The sequence below is a fragment of the Stenella coeruleoalba genome, assembly GCF_951394435.1.
Source record: "Stenella coeruleoalba genome assembly, chromosome: 9".
Lineage (NCBI taxonomy): Eukaryota > Metazoa > Chordata > Mammalia > Artiodactyla > Delphinidae > Stenella > Stenella coeruleoalba.
The window spans coordinates 53,300,425-53,324,445 of NC_137155.1; the positions used below are offsets into that span (position 1 = coordinate 53,300,425).

General features: G+C 38.9%; 1 protein-coding gene across 3 annotated transcripts in view; it reads right to left on the reverse strand.

The window, feature by feature from the left end:
* ZNF804B (zinc finger protein 804B) overlaps positions 1-24,021 on the reverse strand; it is a gene marked incomplete at its 3' end in the record, with an annotated part of 871,582 nt that overhangs the window by 820,697 nt on the left and 26,864 nt on the right. For all 3 annotated transcript variants that reach the window (XR_013829743.1, XR_013829744.1, XR_013829745.1), the window contains exons 2-3: positions 19,185-19,342; positions 9,091-9,138 (exon numbers count right to left, since the gene is read on the reverse strand). The remainder of the gene's footprint in view (positions 1-9,090; positions 9,139-19,184; positions 19,343-24,021) is intronic.

The window sequence follows — 24,021 nt, forward strand, 5'->3', positions numbered from 1 at the left end:
AAAAAAGAGCAGAATACAAAAGAGAATTGCAGAGTGGTTATAGAAATGTTATAATGTTTGTACATATATTGATAAATAACAAAAGTGAATATAAATGAAAAGCATAGTATTTCTGAGCAGGAAAAGATCACCAAGTCCTCTTCCTTAGCTTCTAGTTGAGAGAAAGTATACAAAAGTGGTTGCAAGCTTGGGCATTTGGTCATTGGAAACTCAGCCCCATAACGTATGAGCTTTGTGACCTTGGTGAAGTTATTTCACATCTTTTAGCCTTAGACTCACTTCCTAATCTAATTTTAAAAGGAGAGGATATGGTAATACCATATTATAGGTTTGTTATGATGGTTAAGTAAGACAATGATATATTTTATGCTTGCCATTTATTTAATAATAGGCTGCACATTTTATGATTCCTGAAATCTGGAATTTTTACATTTTTATTATTAAAAAAAACTTGATTGTATCCATGCAGAAGAATAATTGTCACTGCCAGGCACCTACAGTATCTGTTTATCCAATTGTCACTTCAGTTGAGGTTGTGGCTGGTTTTATTTGGGAGGGGGGTAGCGTATGATTGAATATTTTATGGCATTGCACCTTTTGTTGTTCTTAAAATGCTTTCTAAAAATTACTCTAGTATAAAGCTTTGAGGAAAAAAGGTAATTGTAGAAAAGTTATTCTAAGCTAGGAGTTGTTGGAATGTTTGTCTAGTTTATGTGTGGAGAAAGCCTGTCACAAAGCATTGATCATTTATTTAGCAAAAGCTTCCAGTTGACTTTCAAGTGATATTTGATGTCCAAGAAGACATAGTTCCATTAAAAAAAGTGAAACCATAAGTTAACTAAATATAAACACCAAGAAATACTAGGTACTTTTTGATATGCTTTATTGTAATCCTAGAAGTGCTTTACAAAGATCATAATCCCAAACACTGACATCAGAGAGTAGTAGCTTATTGGAGTGCTGGGTATGACTGCGGCTGGCCAAAATGATTTTTAAAAATTTTATATTTAGATTGATGGTTGTTTACCTGGTCTAGATTTAAATTCTGGTTGTAATACAATACAAGAAAAAATATTAGGTCTATCATTCTAGAGTCCATTTCCTCCTTTTTTCTTCCTTTTTTTTTTTTTTTCTTATTCCAAAAGTTGCTATTAAATCAATGTCAAACTGAGGCTACTTGAAGGTCATAGTATGAAAGGTGAGCAGTTGCTAGTGATAAATCCACTTCAGCGTTCCTATATTCCCAAGACTTTGGATTCTTTTCTTTATATTTGCCAAGGAATTTTGTCCATCAGCTACATTCAGGGTAGGCCACACAGGTTTCCATCAGCGAACAAGCAAACAGGTTAGATCACCCCAAGCTGCTCAAGATAGTACACTTAATTCATAGAAACAAATTCAGTTCAATTTAAATTGTGTTTCTCCTTTTTCTCTCCAGTATAGACCCTCAGAATTCACATCTAACTATATTCTCAGCTCTCACATATATTTGCAAAAGTTTGTAAGTGACTTTTTCTGTGGTCTTATAATCAAGTTGATTATTGAGGTAATAACTAGAAACCAAGACCCAAAGAAGCAGAACCACTTAACCCAGATCACACAGAGAATTAATGACAAAGCCCAATAACGTAGATCTGGGGACACACATGCTGTCATTGCCCAGGCCCACTGACAGAGATGGTTCTCCCAGCCAATCCTAAAAGGCTTTGCCTCCTGACTTCTAGTCTCCATCAGATAAATGCCTCTTGTATTTCTCCAACTTTTATTTTTATCACTAAAATTTTGCCCTATCAAATCACTGTCAAAACTACTTGTAGTGTCAATTTATGTCTAACTTATTTTCTAAAAAACACCTTGAGCACTCCTTGTGTGTTAGCAACTGTGCTGGGCACAGGTGATAAAGTAACCAACAGGACAGATAAATCTCTACCCACTAAGAGATTTCCATCATGTTACAAACTTTTTTCTAGGCTTCAAAACCCTCTAAGTTCATTTTGTTGTTCATGAGCAGCAGGCTTATCTGTTTTTTCAGTTTATAAGGAAAGAAACAAAAATTATAGTTGAGCCTTATGTATAATTTTCATTTTTCCATCCCTCTGTATTTACTTACTAGTTGCTTATGGGTCAGAAAGAATCATGGTCTCGGCTTACATTAAAAGGGATAATTGGTAAACAAGCATTTCTCAAACTCCTCAAAAAAGGCAAATACAATTGGTTCTCTTTGTTCAGGGTAACTGTATTTTATCAAGTCACTGAAAACCCTGAAACACTGGGTGCTCCCAGGAGAAATAGAGGGTTAGATTCCTGCAAGCCTCTGATCACAGTATTTTCATCAACCAACCAATACAAAACTCTGTTTTATGTATGTTTCAGTTTTAAAGATGCCTTTTTAAATGTATACTGTTGACTCATTAATGTAGAAATCACGGCCAACATACCTGCATGAATTTTACCCCACATATTCTCGCCATAAGGCACATTAAAGGCTTCTTCTGCACAGAAACACCTGACAGCCATTCAGCACTAAGCTTAGAGTCCATTTTAAATCACTAACAAAAAGTTGGAGAATGCAATAACCATGGCACTAAACAGACCAAGTCAAGGACGTGTGTTTACCTTAGGAGAGGTGAATCAAGAGAGCAGAGCATCAGCCTTGTTTAACCCCAGCTGGGACCGTGTACATGGGTCAACTCAATTTTTTCACCCACATGTCCATGAATGACCTCAAAACTGCCATGACAGAGGAATGGATAAAGATGTGATACATATATACAATGGAATATTACTCAGCCATTAAAGAAGAATGAAATAAAGCCATTTGCATCAGCATGAATGGACCTAGAGATTATCATACTAAGTAAGTCAGACAGAGAAAGACAAATAGCATATGATATCACTCATATGTGGAATCTAATTTTAAAAAAAGACATAAATGAACGTATTTACAAAACAGAAACAGACTCACAGATTTTGAAAACAAACTTATGGTTACCAGAGCGGAAACATGGGGGGGAGTTAAATGAGGAGCTTGGGGTTAAAATACACACACCACTATACATTAAAAGATAACCAACAAGGACCTACTGTATAGCATGGGGAACTCTACTCAATGATTGAATCACTTTGCTGTACACCTGAAACTAACACAACATTGTAAATCAACTATACTTCAATAAAATTTAATTAAAAAATAAAAGTATTAAAAAAAAAAAGATACAGGGCTTCCCTGGTGGCGCAGTGGTTGAGAGTCCGCCTGCCGATGCAGGGGACACGGGTTCGTGCCCCGGTCCGGGAAGATCCCACATGCCGCGGAGCGGCTGGGCCCGTGAGCCATGGCTGCTAAGCCTGCGCGTCCGGAGCCTGTGCTCCGCAACGGGAGAGGCCACAACAGTGAGAGGCCTACGTACCGCAAAAAAAAAAAAAAAAAAAAAAAGGATACAGGACAGTTCCATCAGAAAAAAACTGCCATGAGCTGATTTTAGGGTTACAAAGAAATTCTAGTGAATAGAAGAAGTCACAAAAATGGAACCCATGAACAATATGGATCAACTGTACCTGTCCTGCATGAAAGGTAAGTGGAACCTCACCCTGATTTTGCAGTAAGTTCTCATGAAACCTATATGTAGCTAATAAATTTTGAAGAATTAATCAAGAATACTTAGTGATGGTACATTAAGAAGACCAGAAAAAATACATAATTGTTGAGACAATTTAAGCTCCACTCTCTTTTCTAATGACCTAGCACACAGCAGCAATCATATTTGTTGAATGAATGAACAGAGTTGGGAACATGGCTTCCTTTGCCTATAGAATATGAAGCTAATTACAAGGCTGGGGGACTTGGAATGTACAATGAAATCTCATTATTTGGGCCTCCCCAAATTTTGCAATTCATATCATCAGGAAAAACCACATGGGCAAATTTTACATTCAGACTTTCCTTTAGAAAGGAGTTCACAAAACATCTTTAGTTGTAAAGGAAAAACCTTCAAAAAAAGATCTAATAAGTCAGAGAACAAGCTTTCAGAAAATGTTATACGTACTTGTTTACGTATTTTAAAGGCTTATTCAATTAATTCTGATTTAGTTGGCAAAAGGATAACTTTCTAGATCTTGGTTTGTCTAGCTCCTTTTTCTGTGTGAACTTTGAAAAACTAAGATGCCATTAAAAAAATCATGATGAAAACATTCTATGAATTTAGATTCATTTACTAACCTGTGACCTAGAAAATGAATCATATCCCATATGATCTCTATACGCTGACATTTGATGATTCTGTGATTTGTCCACGTCAGTGAGGGCATTTTTAAAAATTTATTTATTGTATTTATTTATTTTTGGCTGCATTGCGTCTTTGTTGCTGCACATGGGCTCTCTCTAGTTGCGGCAAGCGGGGCTACTCTTCGTTGTGGTGCACGGGCTTCTCATTGTGGTGGCCTCTCCTGTTGTGGAGCATGGGCGCGCGGACTTCAGTAGTTGCAGCACGCGGGCTCGGTAGTTGTGGCTCGTGGGCTCTAGAGGGCAGGCTCAGCAGTTGTGGCGCACGCGCTTAGTTGCTCCGCGGCATGTGGGATCTTCCCGGACCAGGGCTCGAACCCGTGTCCCTTGCGTTGGCAGGCGGATTCTCAACCACTGTGCCACCAGGGAAGCCCCAGTGACGGCATTTTTGTACCGACTATACATATCTACAATAAGTCTCCATCCTCTGCACAGAGTCTCAAATTTGGTAAATCTGTAGTCTATGAGATTAATTCATATTAATAAAAACCACTTTCTTTTATTGGACACATATATTATATGCCATCACAACAATCCAGAAAGGTAGACGGTATTGTATTACCACGCTATAGGTGACAAAAAAGAAATTGGCTTACAAAGGCTAAGCAATTTGCTTTAGGCCTCACAGATAGGAAGTCGAAAATCTGCCATGAGTTACAAAGCCATTAATTTAACCATTATGCTCTCCTGCCTCCAGACAGATACAAGACATGGGCATTAAAGGGATGCCTGATCCCAGGGCTTCATTAACATTCCTGCAACTAAAGGGAACATCATGATTTTATCTCCTCTTAACGTATTACTTACAAGGTTGTTTAAGTCCTTTAAAATATTAAATATTTAATTAGTCCTATTACAGCATCTCCCTGAGGCAAATAGTTAGCCTGTATAATTGTTATGATGGTTAAAAAGAAGAGCAAAAGGAAGCTTGAGCATAAATTAACAATAATAAAACAGATCATTACATTTCATGCCCGGAGATTAACATGGATAACTTGCTTCAAATAAAATTGTAAGGTGATTATTAAGATCAGTCTTTACAGATGACCTTAGTCATTACACTTTAACTGGGTCTCCACGTACCCAAAATGACCAGTCATTCCATTAAATATAAGGTTACCATTCTCATCCATTATTTCTCAAAGTGTCCACCAAAGACTCCTGCATCTGAATCACCTCGGGGTTTTGTTTAAAATGGAGATTTTGGTACTCACGTGAATTATCTTTCTGCACTTTTAGCAAGTATTTCCAATGATTCTGGGGTAAAATATCAACCAGTTTTTTTAGGGCTGTATCCTTATTTGCAATATAAACGTATAAAACATTATTTCTACTTATATAAGGGTTAAGAGAGTTTTATTCCCTTACCAGTTTGGGAACACCTTGAGATTTGAGTCATGCTTGGTTCTATAATTATTCCACTGTTTAGAAAGAAACTGGAAAAAAACTGAGCCTCCAAATGGTTTAATGTTGAATGATCCAAACATGGTTGACTGGATTTTTCATTTTTAAAAAACTCTGCTTTCAGCCAAATATATAAAATCTTACGTAACATATCTTACGGACAAACCCGAACAAACTTTTTGGTTAACCCAATATATATATTCGTGTAGCCATAGTCTTTAATAATCATCCATAACAATTCTGGGAAAGATACTTGAGATTTGCTTCTTTTGTTACAGGGTTGCCGACTGACTAACCGACATGCTCTCAAAAAACTGGTCTCCTCCATCATCTAATCAGAAGAGGTTTGCAACAGTGAGAGTTCCCACAAAGAAAAGAAAAATGCTTTTCACAATGAGATGTCAACATTCCCACAGACATGCCTGGTATTCTAAGCCTCCTTGAGCCAATAGCAGAACATTTTATTACTTTACACACTCATCTGAAAATCCAGAATTGATTGCCAAAACAGCCCACTTCAGATATACCTTATGCAAGAGGGAGGCTCAGTCCAAACGTCATGTTAAATTCCACATTTAGATAAAGTTCTCAAGCTCTTGTCACTCTATTTCAACTGTTTAATCATCAAGAAACAATATACTATCATCATACTGCTTTCATTCCCTCCCCAAAATCACTTCACAAAATCTAAATTTCATGACCTTAGCATTTATTGAAGACTAACATGAGAAAGGTATAGTTTTAAAATTCTTTTCATTTTCTTTTTCAAAAAATATGACATTATATGTCATGTTACATTACGACCTTTTATACAAAGAGACACCTAATATATTCCTCTTAGTATTCAGTTGCAGGAAAATGTGTTTCTCTCCAGATGAACATGAATGATTCTATTCATCCTACTTTGAGAGCTCGGCAGCCTCTTACACTCCCCTGTTTGACTTCACTGCCCGAAAGAGGAGAATTCAGTTTTCAATGGCAGCAACTAATTCATTTCATATTCATTTAATATAAATATGTTTCAGCTTCTTAAACTTGTTTCTATAATTTTTCCTTTTATCTTGCCTGTTTTAAGTAGGTTTTATCATTGCAAGTCATTCTAATGATGTGAACTAGTAGACAAGGAAAAAGTCAACCTTTTTCAAGAATTAAACAAGCAAAGGTAAGTCTGGCAAGGGATGTGACAAGAAGATTACCTGAATACATGGAAAGATCAAGCAGTTAGGACAGAATCAATTTTTCTTGTTTTATAGTCCTAAGGGCATTTCAACTAACAATAATAAACTAACAATAATACCACCAAAATAGATCACTAAGAAACTTCACAGAAGCCAGCACGACACATGACCCTTGTCAGACTAGCGCAAAGCCAGATACAGAAGCAAAACAGCTGAAGGATAATGAACTATAATCTAATCTGTAATTAGGTAAAAATCACAAAGGCCCAAAGATGAAAAGGGTCTTAAATAGAATGCTTTCAATGTCTGATAGTTAACTGCCCGGAAGTTATTTTTTAAGAAACATACACCCTGGGGCTTCCCTGGTGGCGCGGTGGTTGAGAATCCGCCTGCCAATGCAGGGGACACGGGTTCGTGCCCCAGTCCGGGAAGATCCCACATTGAGCGGAGCGGCTGGGCCCGTAAGCCATGACCGCTGAGCCTGCGCGTCCGGAGCCTGTGCTCCGCAACGGGAGAGGCCACAACAGTGAGAGGCCCGCGTACCGCAAAAAAAAAAAAAAAAAAAAGAAACATACACCCCTTCTCAAATTTTCATGTGAATGTAAGTCACCTGATCATCTTAAAATACAGATTCAGATCCTATGATATTGGGGCCCAGGATTCTGCATTTTAATACACTCCCAGGAGACACTGAGGCAGCTGGTCCAAGGACCACACTGACATTCTGCCTTCTGAAATTCAATGCTGCCTTTAGAGCTTGCCGTGACTGAATCCATCCCAGCTTTACCACTTAAAAGCTGTGACATTAGCCAAGTCCTTTAACATCTCAGACCTTCAGTTAGCTTATCATTTGCATGGGGATAACAATATCTACCTTGTAGAGCCCTTGGGAGGATTTAAAAAGATAACCGCATGGTTCAATAAGGCCCTTGATAAATATTCTTTTAGTGAGAAGGCTGTCTTTATTATGACTGAACACCACCTTAGGATTTGGAATGTTATACTTTGTTTTTAAGTACAAAAGTATGCAAGATGAAAACCTAGATTCTATAAGATAAATTTTACACTTGAAAGGCAGATGTGTGTCTATGTGTGTGTAAGTGAAGTTACACTAACAAAAGTTAAGTTTCACACCCCCATACTGACTACTATATAACCAAAATCTGGGATACTATGCACATGTTTATCTGATAAGCAAGAATCTCTATATAAGGTGAAACGATCACGGCTTGGAGAGTAGCTGAGCAAGAAGGGCTCCGTATTTTAGAGAAAAGATGGGCAGCAAAGGCATGGAATTAAACAGTACTCTAAACCCATTCTTTTATATGACTCTTAAAGCCAAGATCTCATCAGCGCAAAATGGGGTTTGTCAACTTACACTCTTTGTGGAGCGAAGCAAGATATAAGCACCAAAAAAATAGAGCTTCTAAAATTACACAGAACTATATTAACGACATAGGCAGTTAATTAAGAAATGTGTTAGTAATAACCAGAAAACTGTTACCAGTAAAGCATTCTAACAGCACTCATGGCCAACTTTTTGCTGGCTTTTCAATTGATTTTTGACTTCAGGTTATGTTCAGGGTCCAGGAAAAAACATTTTTTCTGCTTTGAAAAATCAAAACCTTGGCCTGAAATAGGCAGAAACCTTGGAGAGTTTCCTTCTAAGAAGCAGAAATGGTGGTATTTTGCTTCCCCTTAACCAAGATGAAATCTCTAAAACTGCATAGCCAGAAGCAAAACCCTCAGAAGACTAATAATACTTTAACATTTTCTGTTCACATGTGAATGTTAATTCCACTCTCTGAAGAGAACCACCAAAATGGCATTCGTTAAGATTAAAGCCATATTACTGTAGAAATGGGAAATGTATATGTATGCTGCCTATAAAATGCAAATGCTGACAAAGAATGGATCTCCACTGAGTTCTCTCCACACCTGTTTCTTTGCAAAGTTAAACCACACTGGCAAAGCACTTCATAAAGGCAGTATACAATTCTTAAGTTGCCGGTACTGGCTGCTCTGCTGCCAAGGTAGCCCCGCAGGTTGTTGACAACTGTGTGCCCCCCTGATGAATGCCCACCTATGCTCGTGGAACAAGCATAGGGCCCTGGTAATGGGGGCAGACAGGAGACATTCCAGACTTTCAGCATCTGGCAAAGTGGAAGAGGCTCCTGCAAAACACAACTTCTGATTGGGGTTGTCTTGCCCTTGGATCAAACATCTTACCTGGTGAAGTCCGTTGAAGAATGTGATCTGCAATGGCTTTTTTCATGACTACAAAGAAACAAACAAAAGAAAGGGTTATAGAAAATGCTAGAGCTATATTTTTTTCACTGTTTTTTTAACAGGCAGTATTTTTAACAGGTTACTGATAAACTACAATATTCAAATTAATGGTTCATTACTGGGACTGCTTGCTTGGTCTAAGGGAATGGAAAGGAGAGATGGGAAAGAATATAGATTTGAGGAGGGAGTAAAGCATGAGGGAAAAAATGTGACGAATAATAGTAGGAGCTAAAAGTTACATAGTGATTTATATATACCAACTCGTAGGATCTTCCTAAGAATTCTATAACATCAGTAAATTGTGCATCACCCCAATTTTACATATGAGGAAACTGGGGCATAAGGTGGTTAAAGAGCTTCCATGAAGCCCCACAATGTAATCTGATTCCAGGCTGTCTGGCTCTTCTACACTACACTCTACTGCTTCTTATTTGCTGTAGTGTTGGATGCCTGTCACATGCCAGTGCACAATAAATATATGTGAAATGAATGAGAGATTTTTCACAACCCCTGTAGCCATTATGTCCTAGACACAAGGTCTCTGAGGGTAAGAACTGTCTTACTCATCTTGTCCTAACCCTCAGCACCTAGCGCAATGCCAGTCACACACAGTAGATGCTCCCAAGTTGTCTGATGAATGAATGAATACAGACTCAAATAGCTATAGGTAGTATGAACCATAAATAGAATCACACGGTAAAATGAGGAAGAGTGGGTATAGTTCAGTATCTTCCCACAGTTCCATGAGGTGGTCTAGAATAACAAACACAATGGTCGATTTTATTATCCAGTTTCTCCTACCTAACTACTAGTAGGACACAGAATAGAAATTCTGAATTCCTCTTTGCAAAAGAAAACCTCATTTTCATGATGAATAAAACAATGGGTTCCTGAAGGAGCTCCACTTTCAAAAACATGATATGATCATTTCTACCAAAATGTAGACAACTAAGGAAATATCCAAATCAAAGTTGAATAACAAAGTAGGTGCACAAGCAGCGTTTCTTAACCCTGCCCAGTGAAGTAATCTTTGTTGCAGAGGAAAGGACATACGTTCCTCTGAGACATAGCTATAAGCAACCTGCTTCAGCATAAAATTTCACTGAGGTCTTATATTTTCTCTTAAAAATTCATCATTTTTTTGGCATTCTGAGGTGTGTTTGTTTTTGTTTTACCACAAAAAGTATGTTGTGATTACTTACCATTATGTAAAATGCAAAGGCCACCATCTTTATCCTTTAGCATTCAATACCCTACGGAATGTGTTAGCCCATTTGAGAAACCAGAGACTGTAGCATCTGGTACAGACTCTCATTTAGAAGCCCAAACATTTAGAAGCAAATTATAAATACATTAAGTGAAATATAAATACAGACCCCAAATGAGCGTAATGAAATTAGAATAATTTGGTGTGAGATATGGCATCTGTGCACTTAGCAAATACCTTCTTAATAACCATCCTGAATAACCACATATAAAGGTAAACAAATAGGAAAGCTAGTTAGGTCAGCTCACACTCAGGAATTTCTCCTTCTCCAATGCCACATGGGAGGATTAAACTTCCCCAACTGCCTAAATCTGCCCATGTAATTTGCTGGGTCAAGAAAATGTGACTGGAAGTCACCTATGTCCATTCCAGGTGAAAACACTAAAGATTTAACCTGCAATTTCCTATGTTCTATCTTCCCTGCCACATGACTAATAAGGCCGTATGTTCCAAGATGATGGTACCTTCCTCAGCCTGGAAGCATGAGTTGTCAAACAGGGTCAATTGTCTGGGAGATTCATGCAGATGCACAGTGGACTCCAAAGAAGAAATAAACCTTTGTTGGGTTAAGCCACTGAGATGTTGTTACTGCAGCATAACCTAGCCTGTCCTGGCTGATACGCTCCCAGATGTTAAACTCAAATTCAAATAGACCAAGCTCCATAAACATTAAAGAGCCCTACCTTATTTCTGTTTTATTAGTCCAGAGCTATAAAACAACAATCTGTAAGCAATATGGTTATTTGTATGCAATGCCCAACAGTTTTAGCTAAAGTGACTCATAAACTGCTCTCTTAAAAAAAATTCTGTCAAATTGGTCATTTAGAAGTGTGTAAACAAGCAGTCAGTTGACACTTTTCTTTTCAAACCACTTCAATTGGATGTAAAGGGAAAACCCCATATAGCACACCATAAAGTTCTCTACTGACACAGACGATATTGGTGAACATACTACATTAAATACTCATTTCTACTTAATTACCAGCAAATCATACCACAAAGCAAATACAAACTGCCAATTAAAAAAAATACAATCAATTGTATTAATTTTCAAAATTCTGATGTTCTATTACTTAGCTCAGCCAATTTTGAAAGTTACACAAACTCAATTTTTGTAGACGTCTCCATCCACCTATGTGAAGGTTTCTTAAACTTGGCACTATTAACGTTTCAGACTGGATGGTTTTCATTAAGGGAAGAAGCTGTCCTGTGCATCGCAGGATGTTTAGAAGCATTCTCGGCCTCTACACACTAGATACCAATAGCACCTTCTCAGCTGAGACAACCAAAAAATGTCTCCAAACATTTCCAAATGTCTCCTAGCAGACAAAATCACCCCAATTGAGAACCACTAATCAACTTCAAAGTTCCACACACAAAAAAATGTGAATATAAGTAGCTCTTTGCAGGAAGCAGCTCTCTGCAGGAGGCCTTTTGTCTTGTCACTTTAGTAAAGCTATAGTTTAACCAATCTTTACACCAGATGCCCCCATGCTTAACTAACCTCCATCCCAAGAACACCTTTCAAATCTTTTGATCACTCAATGCCTTGCCTAACCTATTGATTCTTTCCTTAAAGAAGTAGAAATGAAGAATACGTGATTAACAGATGAATAGATCTTTTGGCCAGCTTCCCCTTTAGTAATCTCATGAGCAGATGGTGTCAACAAGATACCACCTAAAGAAAGATCACAAGCAGTAAACAAGCCTGCACACTGTGGGAGATGACACGAGTCTGACCCCCTTCCTCAATGATACATGAAATACTTCACCTTTTTCCCTTTAAGAACTTTCATGACCAAGCAGAATCTTCAAAGTTCATTCTGGGACATGAGTTTGCCTTCTCCCCAGGTTGCTGGCCTCCTGAATAAAGCAACCTTCCCTTTTCCAATCAACACCTGTCTCTTGAGTACTGGCTTTTGAGTGGCGAGCAGCTGAACCTGAGGTCAGTAACATGAATTCCGTCCTACAGCCCCTTTGCTGCCTTACTGAAGTGACTTACAATAGCACAATAAAGGTGGTATAACAGAATCTTACTTTCTTTTACTATTACATAAAGAAAGCAAATGTTGGGGGCTTCCCTGGTGGCGCAGTGGTTGAGAGTCTGCCTGCCGATGCAGGGGACGCGGGTTCGTGCCCTGGTCCGGGAGGATCCCACATGTCGCAGAGCGGCTGGGCCCCTGAGCCATGGCCGCTGAGCCTGCGCGTCCGGAGCCTGTGCTCCGCAACGGGAGAGGCCACAACAGTGAGAGGCCCGCGTACCGCAAAAAAAAAAAAAAGCAAATATTAATTGTTAAAAATTAGAAAATAAAAATTTGCAAAACTAACAAAATAATTACTTGTAACCTCATCTCAGTTAGCATGTTTACAGACAGGTTCTCCCTGGATTCACTCATTCAACAGTAGCCGAGTGACTGCTTTGTGCTGGGCACTATCCCAAATGTCAGAGATAGAGTGTTGAGGCAGACAGATTCTAGCCTTTCTGGAGCTTACAACTTCATGGTGCCTTCAATACCAACAGCAAATGATGATGAGACTCATAAGGAAAAGTGCAGGCTCCTATGGTCCTACGGCATTGGCTTGAGGTGTTGTCTCAGGGAAGCCTCTTTAAAGAAACAGCATCTTAGCTGAGAACAGAAGGGTGTGGAATAACAATGGCTAGCACTCCAGTGGTGCCTGCTACCTGCCAGGCATTTTTCTTAGATTCTACGCATAATAACTCATTAATCCTCTGAACAACCCTGTAAGATAACTGCAATTATTATCCCTGTTGTAAAGATAGAATATGGGTTCAGAGATGAAGTACCTTGCCCCAGACCACAAAGCTAGTATGTGGAAGAAACAGAATCTGAACCTGGTCTGTGTCCCTAATAACTAGGACAAGGACAATCAGCCCACCCCACCCCCCAAAGTGAGCCAGGCAGAGTGGGAGGAAGAGGGGTTCTGGCAAAGGAGGCTGTGGTGCACTATTTTCCCAGACAAGGAGGCGTGACCTTCCAGCCACCAAGAGAGAACACAGAGGATACTGAACTCCACCTCATTACATACTTATGGGAGTTTCCTAGGGAAATGCAGCCTCCCTAAATCCTTTCTTGGGAGAAGATGAGGTATAAATTATTTATAAATTAATTAATTATGATGAGAAGTAAGCAACAGAATAGTCTAACACTGAAATTGAAAAGAGAGGTGGCAAGTTCCAAAAGGTTGAATTCATAACAGCAACTCACTCAAATACATATTGTAGATGAGTCAGGAGGTCTGAATTTCTAGGCTAATAAACTCATATGTTTTGAGCTGAAGTGAATGCTCTCATGATGCTCCTGCAAGCTGTGTGGTTGCAATAAGATAAAGGGAACTCTCCTCGCTAAAATGATTTCCAGAAACTTCGATGATCTAAATCACTCCCTAAATCTGGTGATGACACATTAATCTTATAAATCTAAGAACATTCACTATGACAATACGGATTTCAATACCACTGAATATGCTCCTTTTATTGCTTTTATTATTTGAGATACTGTTGGTTTAATTTCTATATGACCGCATTATATATAAATTCTAAATATTATAAAAGGGAATAATAAAAGTAACTATTTTGTTTTTTTAATTCACTTCCTATATGAATGATACTTCTTTTCAGAATTTAGAATATATATAATTATCTGTTGGTTAGAATACTAGGCTAATAAAACTATATTTATGTATTTGATCTGTATGTCAAATTGCTCTGTAGACATAGCTGCTTTGGACATCTCAGCATAATCTACTATCAGATTTAGAAAATAACTCAAAACCATTGGGGACCACTAATTTCATTTTCATCTATGAAGCATCTTATAGATAACAAAATCTCAAGGAATAAGTTGCTCTGATTAATTGCATTTTCTGGATAACTGAGACTTATCTAGAAAAGGTTTAGTATCCCATCCCTAGAGTTGAAAATATACTGATAGATGTTCTTGCCATAGCAAATCATATTTTAATCTTTGTGTGAGGACAGATAATACAAAGGATGATCATATGGAAATTAAAAATAATTTTACAGTATTGCAAATGGAAGTGACAGAACGAGCATGACATTGTGTTGGATATGTACTCATCTCAGAGCTTAACCATTGCTTTTGAAAAAAAATACTAATGTTGCTTCATTCCATTATCACTTATACCATTATGAAAAAGTGAACTGCAAAAGAAAATGGGTTTGATTCTTGTTAGTGTTATTGCACGAGGAATAATTGAGAGGGACAAAAAGAATGTGCTGGATATTTTAGTACACATGATATTTTTATTTCCCCCAACAAGCAAAAATAATCTTCCTTTTCTATTACTATAATTAAATGTAATTCTCAGCTATTTTGAAACTCACACAGCAGTGTCTACTATAATTTGATACTGCTTAAGTCCATTGTTGCTTATTTATCAGCCAATTAAGAGGCAGCAATATACTAGATTAAAAAGCGGTATGAGTATGTGTGCATGGTTTTTTTAAACTATCTCCCGTGTGCTGCCTAAACTCAAGTCTTGCTGGGAACTTTTGATACAACTTTCTCTTGCTCTTACTCTTCTATTTGTTTCTCTCTAGGGAAAAGGTATTAAATAATTTTGTTGAGACTAACAAACTATGTTAGTTCTCTTTTCAAATTGTGTGTTGTAACCATTTCCTACCTACATTTTACAAAAGTGACTATAACTCAAAGAGCAGTGGCATGTTTATAATTACGCCCTTAATTAATGGAGTAGAATGCAGGCACTTTTATACTCTATAGCCCAGCGATTCTCAAAGTCTAGCCCCGGACCAGCAGCATCAGTACCACCTGGGACTTCGTTAGAAATGCACATTCTCAGGCCCCACCCCAAACCTACTAATTCAGAAACTCTGAGGATGGGACCCAGCCATGGTTGACCAAGCCCTCCGGGCGATTCTGATGTACACGGAAGTTTGAGAAGCAATGCTTTAGGCTGAAGGGTAAGGGGACTTAGCCAAGGTTAGGAGCTACTTCAAGACAGGTTCTCCCCATTTTCAACATCCCATTTCTCCAGACTAAGTCATTAATTTAGACTTTTTGAAACATCAGCACTGACCTGTTATCAATGAATGGTCAATCATCTAGTTTTCTCTAAATTCATAAGGAAGGGATACCCAGATACTGTCCAGTACACACTCTTATGATATGAATAGCCCCCAAATAACTGAGAGAATCTGGTCATTCTCCTCACAGCTATATTGCCCCCAACTAGCTCACTGTGGATGCCTCTGCTAGAACCACAAGATGAAGATTAGTGTCGCTGCTGTTGTTGCCGATTAGTGAAATTTGACCAGAGTTTCCTAGTTTGACCAGGTTTTTTAAATATTGCAAAACCAAATGTGGATTGTTCTCAGAAATATTAGTATTTTACACTGCTTCATGCATATAATAGTCATTATTAGAAGAACAAAGCCTTATCAATAAATCTCAATGTACTTTAATAAATGGAACTGAATTTCCTAACAAAATTGAGAGAGAGCGTAAAGTTCTTTGCATAAACTGATCTGGAAAATGAGTCAGAAAATATTTTCTGACCAGTTACCATTTCAAAACACAGTTATAAAGCCAACCAGCTAATCAGTTTCCTTTCTTAACTGCTCCCTTCTTGCTAGTTGGAGGGAAGGGTGGGTTGGAGAGGGAGGGGAAAAGGCAGGGTTCCAGGCACACAGAGAAGGCAAGGCATGAAATCAGCTGGATTCAGGAACTAGAAGGAGATTCGTTAACGGTGTAGGACAAGTGATGAGGAGAGGAGATCAACTGACGGACGAGGCCAGAAGTAGGCAGATACTTATCATGAAGGACAAGGTGAGGATTTGTTCCTAAACGTGGCCAGAATTCATTACAAGATTTTAAGTAAGACAGGGTTGTGATCAACCCAGAATTATAGTACAATCACTTTGCCAACAGACGATAGAAGGACGGATTCTAGGGAGAAAACTCTGAAGAGCAACTGCCATCAGGACAAGGTGATAAGAACCAAAACTAAAAGCACTATCAGTGGGAACGGAGAGAAGAAAACGGATTCAAGGGATACACAGGAGGTAAACAGACCTTCTGCTGGAGAACTCTACTCAGGAAATAACAACCAGGAGCCTCTAGCCTTCTCTCAAGAGTCCTTGCACTAAAAAAAAATGGCTTACAAACTTTTTCGTTGAATCACTTCTGAATCACACTCACATACGAATATTTGCTGGAGAGGAAAGGGGACACCAACGCTCTGTCAAACACAACCAGATTTTGAAGCCCAGTTTAGACTCAACTAGAGAAACACTCCCTACAGGCACCCGTGTGCGTGTACACGCACACACTCACACACACAAACTCGCGCGTGTGTGCGCGCACACATTCTACCATTAGATGATGGCCTTACGATTGAGTTGGGAAAGGCGTCTGTCCAAACACCATGGTCTGGGTGATTCTCTCTCCTCAGCCTCCCCCATTCCCAACCTAGCCAGTTCTTTAGCTGGTCTACTGGAATTGCTTTCTAAATTGCCTGTGCCCACCACACCAAGCACAGATTTTCTGATTACTTCCAGTTAAACTTTAAAAAAATGCCATGATTACTTCAAAGACATGAGCCTTCAGTGGGCACCATGTTTTTAAACCCTTTTCCTTTCACTTGTCTCCACTCAAGGTTACACCCTCCATTTCTCCATCTTTTCATTACCAGCTAGTTGTATGGAGGTTCCACAGGTGAGAATGCGGGCAGTTGTTATTACGTTGTTATTATGTAATTGTTGTTATTATGTAATATTATGTTATTACTGTTTTACTCTCTGGTTTTTGAGTACTCTTTGGGCAACACTCATGCTTGGTTGCCAAAGCATGGCTACCATGGTAATATCAACAGATAGCAATATTTTAAAAAGAAAACAGCAAATTAAAAGCTTGTTTTAAATGAAACAGTGAGCAAAATAGGTAGAACTCAGTCAAGAGGCAGATTGCTACTGAGTAATTCTCCTCTCCTGGGCACACACTATTTTTTTAAAGAGCAGCCATTCTCCAGGGGAACATTAAACATAAATAGTCTGCCTGTTTGTTTTTTACTTACCTCTCGAAGTATTTCTCTAGTGGGGAAAGTTCCTGGTTTTTCAGTAGTTAGCCTAGGTGAGGAAGCCATCATGTCTGCTTCCCCAAAATATCATTGCTGACCTCTCTGAGCACTCCATGGAGGTCAGGGTGGAATTTTGCAGTCCTCAAACCTCTCGGAGAAATGTTCAGCCTTTCACTATTTTACGTACTCTCTCAAGAACTCATGTACAGAAATCCCACTACAGTAAAACGTCAACAAGGGAGAACACAAATAATGAACACGTCAGTCCCCTGGCAGCCGATACTAATAGCCAGGCTTATGCAAAACTAATTTCTTAAGTTGAAATTGGTTTATTGTGTGAGGTATGGCATTATATAATGTAACATTTAGCTGTTCTATTTAATAAGAATTGGTCCTATTCTTGGCAAGAAAAAAAAGCCCTAATATTAAATTATGCAATTTCCATGCTTTTCAATTTCTTGTGCGGCCATGTTACAGAAAGCCCAATTTGAAATATAAATAAGAGAATGTTACATTTTGTGCAAGAAGAGATTCAATAGTGATCTGAACTCTTTTTTTCCTTTAAAATATGTCTTTTAAATGCACATGTGATAGCTCCTGCATTTTCATAACATCTGAATTCTGAACTTCTAAGCAGCAATCAAAGCTGCAGGAGCTGACCTATTGCAATTTTACTGCCGTGGCAAAATCAGTCCCTTTATTCCATGGTACACATTTTCAAAGACAGTCTCAGCAGTGTACTTTTTTTATGACTCCAGTTTATGCAACTTTTCCTTAGAACCTTACCTCATCCATATATCTGAGATTCCTAAATGCAGCGAGCTGTCAAGCCACAGCATTATTTTCTCTTTCATCAGTAAAGTATCAGTACAGAACAGAGAATGAGGGATAAATTGGGGTCACAGACATGCTGGGCATGTATCCTCTATGAAATCCATTCAGAAGTTATGAAAATGTAGGAGCTGACACTTGTACATTTAAAGGTATATATATATTCAAAAGAAGGGGGAAAAGAAGAGTTTACATCATTTCAGAACTAGGGTTCTTTGTGAATAAAGGGCAAGTATCCTAATGGATACTGGAGGCCAGAAGCTCACACGGGGCCACAGCTGAAATTAATAGTGAGCAACTTCTAAGCAAGACCTCCAAAGGGAATGACTCAAAGGAGAAAAACCAAACTGCATGCATTCTTTTACTCCCTGCCAGAAAATTGGGGTCTCATAAATTCACTGAGACATCCAATGAGAACACAACTGGGATTTTCCCACTTGCAGAAAAATCAAAGATGGCCATTTGGAAGGAAAGACAAGGGGGGCTTCTGAATCAAGGATTATAGTACTGGACAGGACTATGCAGGTCAGAGATGAAGTTTTTTTCCAAAAACATCATCCTTTGAGTAATTATGTATTATCTGTGTTCCTAGAGTCCCTGGAGCTATAAAACCAATGCATACCAACGTAATTTCTTTATATTTTATTTCTATCTTTGTCCTTAACTAAGCTTCTGGTTGGAAGTGTCAGTTTGAGTATAATCCCTCTACATGGGTCTAAAGAACAGAGAAGTTTACGGATGAACTTCCTTTAGCCCCTAACACCAAAGAGCTTCTCACCTCCCACAAGTAGAACTCTCTCGTATTTTGTGATTCTGAGGGTACCAAGGAGAGTTCCAAGGAAAAGGAGTTACTCACCCAACAGACAAGATAAAGATCCATTCAACTCAGTAGTGTGTGAGCCGAGCTTCCACTAAAGCGAGGAACTCAACATGTCATAATTTTCAAGGCAGCTTATAAAATCCAATTTCATCTCTCAGCAACGTGTAGCTGATAATGCTTGTCACCTGGATGGCCTGCAGATGTGTTTTAAGGATAAAAAAGACACTGAATTTAATTTACAACTTTCTCAAAAAGAAGAGAGCTTTTCTGAAGTTAATAGAAAACATAACATTGAAAATTAGTACGCTTTTTCAGATACAGATAAATGTTAATCATATTAGCAAACCAAAGGAAGTATTTATGTATTTCGGTTAAAATCTCTGTCTTGGCTTCAATTATGTAGCACATATGTAACTAATTAGAATTTTTGAGAGAGTAACTCAAATAACTGCTTTAGTTCCCTACTATCTTTTCTTGTTCATTTGCCCTGAAGACTGAGAAAAACTTTAAAAATAATATAGCTACCTTTTAATTATTCATGGAAAAAAGGTAAACAATGTGAGAATCTGTTTTACTATCATTGCCATGATTAAATAAATTATTACAATCATTTGCCAATTACTCTTCTGCTGTATTTGTATTTGTGTTCTTTTGCTTACTGTTTGAAACTAAAATATTTTATCACCATCCTACCTGGTGAAAGGGATAAAAGATAAAGTTTTCCTTACTCTGGTGATTTTTATTTCTCTAAGAAATGACAGTATCAAATTTCCACAGGGAATGAGAAAACCCAGCTGAGTTAGTTTTAGGTTAGATGACTAAATCATTGGATATAAAGTTCTGAATTCTCATACATTTCAATAAAACCACTGATAATTAAACTTCTAACCACACAGTAAGACACTAAAACAAATATTTGCGGATTAGCTATGCAAAATCTACTTCCCCTAACGGAAGATAATCCAAAATTAACTTTAAATAACTATGTATTAATTGAGCATATACTCTGCATGATCATATAACATAATAAATGCTAAAATTTATTTCTAATTCAAAAACCATCCTGGAGGAGGGAAATCATTGACCAGTAGCCTCTGCACATATATATAGTTGAATAGACTATGCTTATATTAGTCCCATGACCTTTCTGCAACTAGACTTTTCTGCATTTCATAAAACTATCTCACCTTACTTAAGTACTGTGATGCTTTGATAAATCAAATGCAAAGGCTATACACAAACAATGCTGGGTTTTAACATAACAAAGTTAAGATTTTTATTCCATATTTGCAGTAGCAGGTATGTATATGTTTGCATCCTAGAACAAAAATGGATCAGAATAAATAAATTTTCAGAATTGACAAATTAAGCGATACATCTGTCCACACATGGAAACAAATTGTTGAAAACGGTGTTATTTACTAGTCTGTGCTCAGGGAGGAAAGGGAAGAAGGGATGTATTAATTATACATGACGAATGACTTGACACTTCCTGGGTGTTACGATGAAGTTTTGAAAGGTTTTCCTGGGGGATTGCTTCATGTTTCAGATGAATATGTGTTTCTTCATATTTTTACATTTTAAAGACTTTTAATAAAGATGGCAGAAATACATTATAAATTTTGGAATACACAAACACACACATACACATACACACATATTAATCATATTCAATTGCTCTCAACATCCAAAGAGTCAACCTCTGGGTTTCTGTAAGAAAGACGGATGGTCCCCATTTATTCATGTGCCTATGGTAACCAAATGATTCCAGTTCTCACTTACATTCCAGATGGTAGCTTGCATCTTGTTAGTGTTACTATTTCATTCAAAGAAACTTGAATGGCACAGTGCAGTAGTATTGATGTGTACAGTAAAATTATGATTACCTATGAGAAAAGGAATGGCAAAAAAACCCCTCACATTTGAAAATGACCTTATACCAAAAGCCTACTTCCAAACATTGTACCAATATTGACTTTTATCTTAAGATTGTGCCATTAAAAGACTATTAAACCATCACTTTGCTGTACACCTGAAACTAACACAACATTGTAAATCAACTATAATATAAAATAAAAATTAAATTAAAAAAATAAAAGACAACTAAACCTATTTATATATGTTATTTCCAAGGCTGTCAATTCGAGTTATAACAGAGTTTGTTCCATAATCGCATACACTAGGTGTTCATACAAGAAATCAAGAGACCTAACATCTCCAAATCCTAACCAATTCCCCTCTTCCTCCTTTCAGTTGAATAAAAAAATTATAATTTTATCTCTTTCCTTACGGCCTTGTCTCACGTTTCAGGAAGCTCACTGTGCATAGAGCGATGGGTGTTTCCAACAGAGAGAGACACCGTTTGGCAAAGAAAAAAAATCATCATTCTGAGTCATCGTGAATACTACAGATTGCCCCTACATCTCTGAAAGTAATTCCCTAATAAAGTAGATTATAATATACAGAGTCCAACTCGCCACATTCTGTGATGGAACGGTTGCTCTGTGATATGTAATGCTGAGATAATCCTGACATGATGTGTAAGGTCAAGACCTCTCCCTTTTTCTGCCCTCACACCAGCTCCCCACCTGCACAATTAATTCATCGCCAACCACCCCAGTTCCCAAAGACAGACTCCAGAAAAGCAGTAGGCTAATCACATACCAGGTGTGCCGGCACTGTAATGCCTTCTTTGTCTTTCCCTGCTTGTTTCTCCCATTAACACCTGAGACCAGGGACCACATCCTACTCTATTATGCGTCTGTACAGCATATAGCACAGGACCTGGCATGTAATAGGCACAAAATAAGTGCAAGTGGAAAGAACAAATTTAAACCATGGTTAGAGCAGAATCTATGGAAGCCTATGTAATTAGGTTTTATGTAGTAAAACCTAAGTACACAGGGATTGTTTCCATTATGTGTAACCTTCCAAAGAGCACTGAGAAGACCTCATTGGCCTAGACAAGAACTGGAGCTTCTGCTTTGCAAGGAGGGGCCCCTGCTTCAGGCCCACAGAGCCACTGACATCCCTGCTTCAGGTCCACTGACCTCGGGAGGTGAGGAGGGAAAGGACAGGGTAGAGGCCACTTTAGCAGAGCAGTGCGGACAGAAGCAGGACTGGCCCGCGGCCACACACCGCTGTCCAGGGATGCGGGCTCTGGGAGGCCTGCAGAACACATTTCCCTGTTTCGTGATTCTCTGGGACACGGAGAAGAGGGTGTAAGTTAAATACTGGCATTTAGATCTGCTGTTGTTTCTTCATACAAACCAGACGTGCCTATTTTTTCCATTTATTTTCAGGTAATTGGATCCGTGGGTACCTAGGAAAGTATTTAAATCTCTACCTCCTTTAACTTCTGGCATCACTATTTACGTGTTTCCCAGGTAATTTACAGCTGAAAGTTCTTTGAGAATGAAAAGATTAGGCCAAAATATAAAAAGATGAGGACAGGGCTTCCCTGGTGGCGCAGTGGTTGAGAGTCCGCCTGCCGATGCAGGGGACACGGGTTCGTGCCCCGGTCCGGGAAGATCCCACATGCCGCAGAGCGGCTGGGCCCGTGAGCCATAACCGCTGAGCCTGCGCGTCCGGAGCCTGTGCTCCGCAACGGGAGAGGCCACGGCAGTGAGAGGCCCGTGTACCGCAAAAAAAAAAAAAAAAAAAAAAGATGAGGACAATGGGATTTAAAAACAGATTGCTTCTCACCCCTTGCTGCAATTTTACTTGTTTAACGTGTCATATTTTTCCCTAACCTCCTACATTTACATAGCTGTAATACACTGTCTTTCAACTGTTACAGGAAAACCATTCAAAATATCACTTTCTGTGACTTCTCTATGATTCCTTTGGTAGATGCTTCTTGAGTTGATGCAACTTTAACCAGAATCTGGTAGCATAAAACTCTGGGTTCCAGGCATCCGGAAAAACACACTTCCTCTTCCCTCTCCTTTCTGAAAATCAGCTGTTGACAAGATTGTTTACGCTGATTTTTAAGAAGCACCAGAATTCTACTAAAAAGTGACGTCGGGGTGGTGTGCTTAAGCGTACCCTGAGCTTCCTGTCAGAACTTTGCGGCCACCCCTCCTCCCTCCAAGACATTCTGTCAGCCAGAAATAGAGAAGTCGGCACATTCTTCCATTTAAATAGCAAGGTATAAAAAGCTGATAGGATGTCTATCACTGCTCCAGATTCTCGTGATGTCTCCCTTTTCCATGATGTGGATTGTTCAACCTGAATAAACCAATCCAACTCGTGCTAGCACCTCATCGGGCTCCAATTCCGCCATTTATGGGGCACTTACCACATGCCAAGCTCTGTGCCAAGCTTTTTACTCTTTACAACCACCTGATGCTGTAGGTGCCCTTGTTATCTCCAGACTACAAACCAAAGCTCAGAGAGAGTCCATACCTTAGACAAGTACCCACAGCAAGTGGAGGAGCGGGGAATCAAACCCACACCCACCTTGTGGCGTTCCCGGTCTGGACCATACCCACTGCTCTCAGGCGGCTCTCTGAGGGTCTCGCACTTCCCCTCCAAAAAGGTCACTGCTTCTAAACCAATGAAAGGCCAACCTCCTAAAAACGCTTTCCTTTGAGAAAAAAGATGCGTTGCTGTATCACACATCGTGCGCTCTTATATTTCAGCAATTTTTTTTTTAAGGCGGAGGTACACAGTGGCCTGAAAATACGAGTTCGGCCTTTATGTTGAGAGTATAATTAATAACTTGGCGAATTGGTATTGCTATCCTGACCGGTCAGCGTGCGGGCTGTTAAATCACCGGGCTCTGAGCTCTATCGCCGCTGGGCGGTGCAAAGCCCACGCCGACTCCGCGGTGTTCCTTCGCCATCTAGAGGCTCCGCTCTGCAGTGGTGCT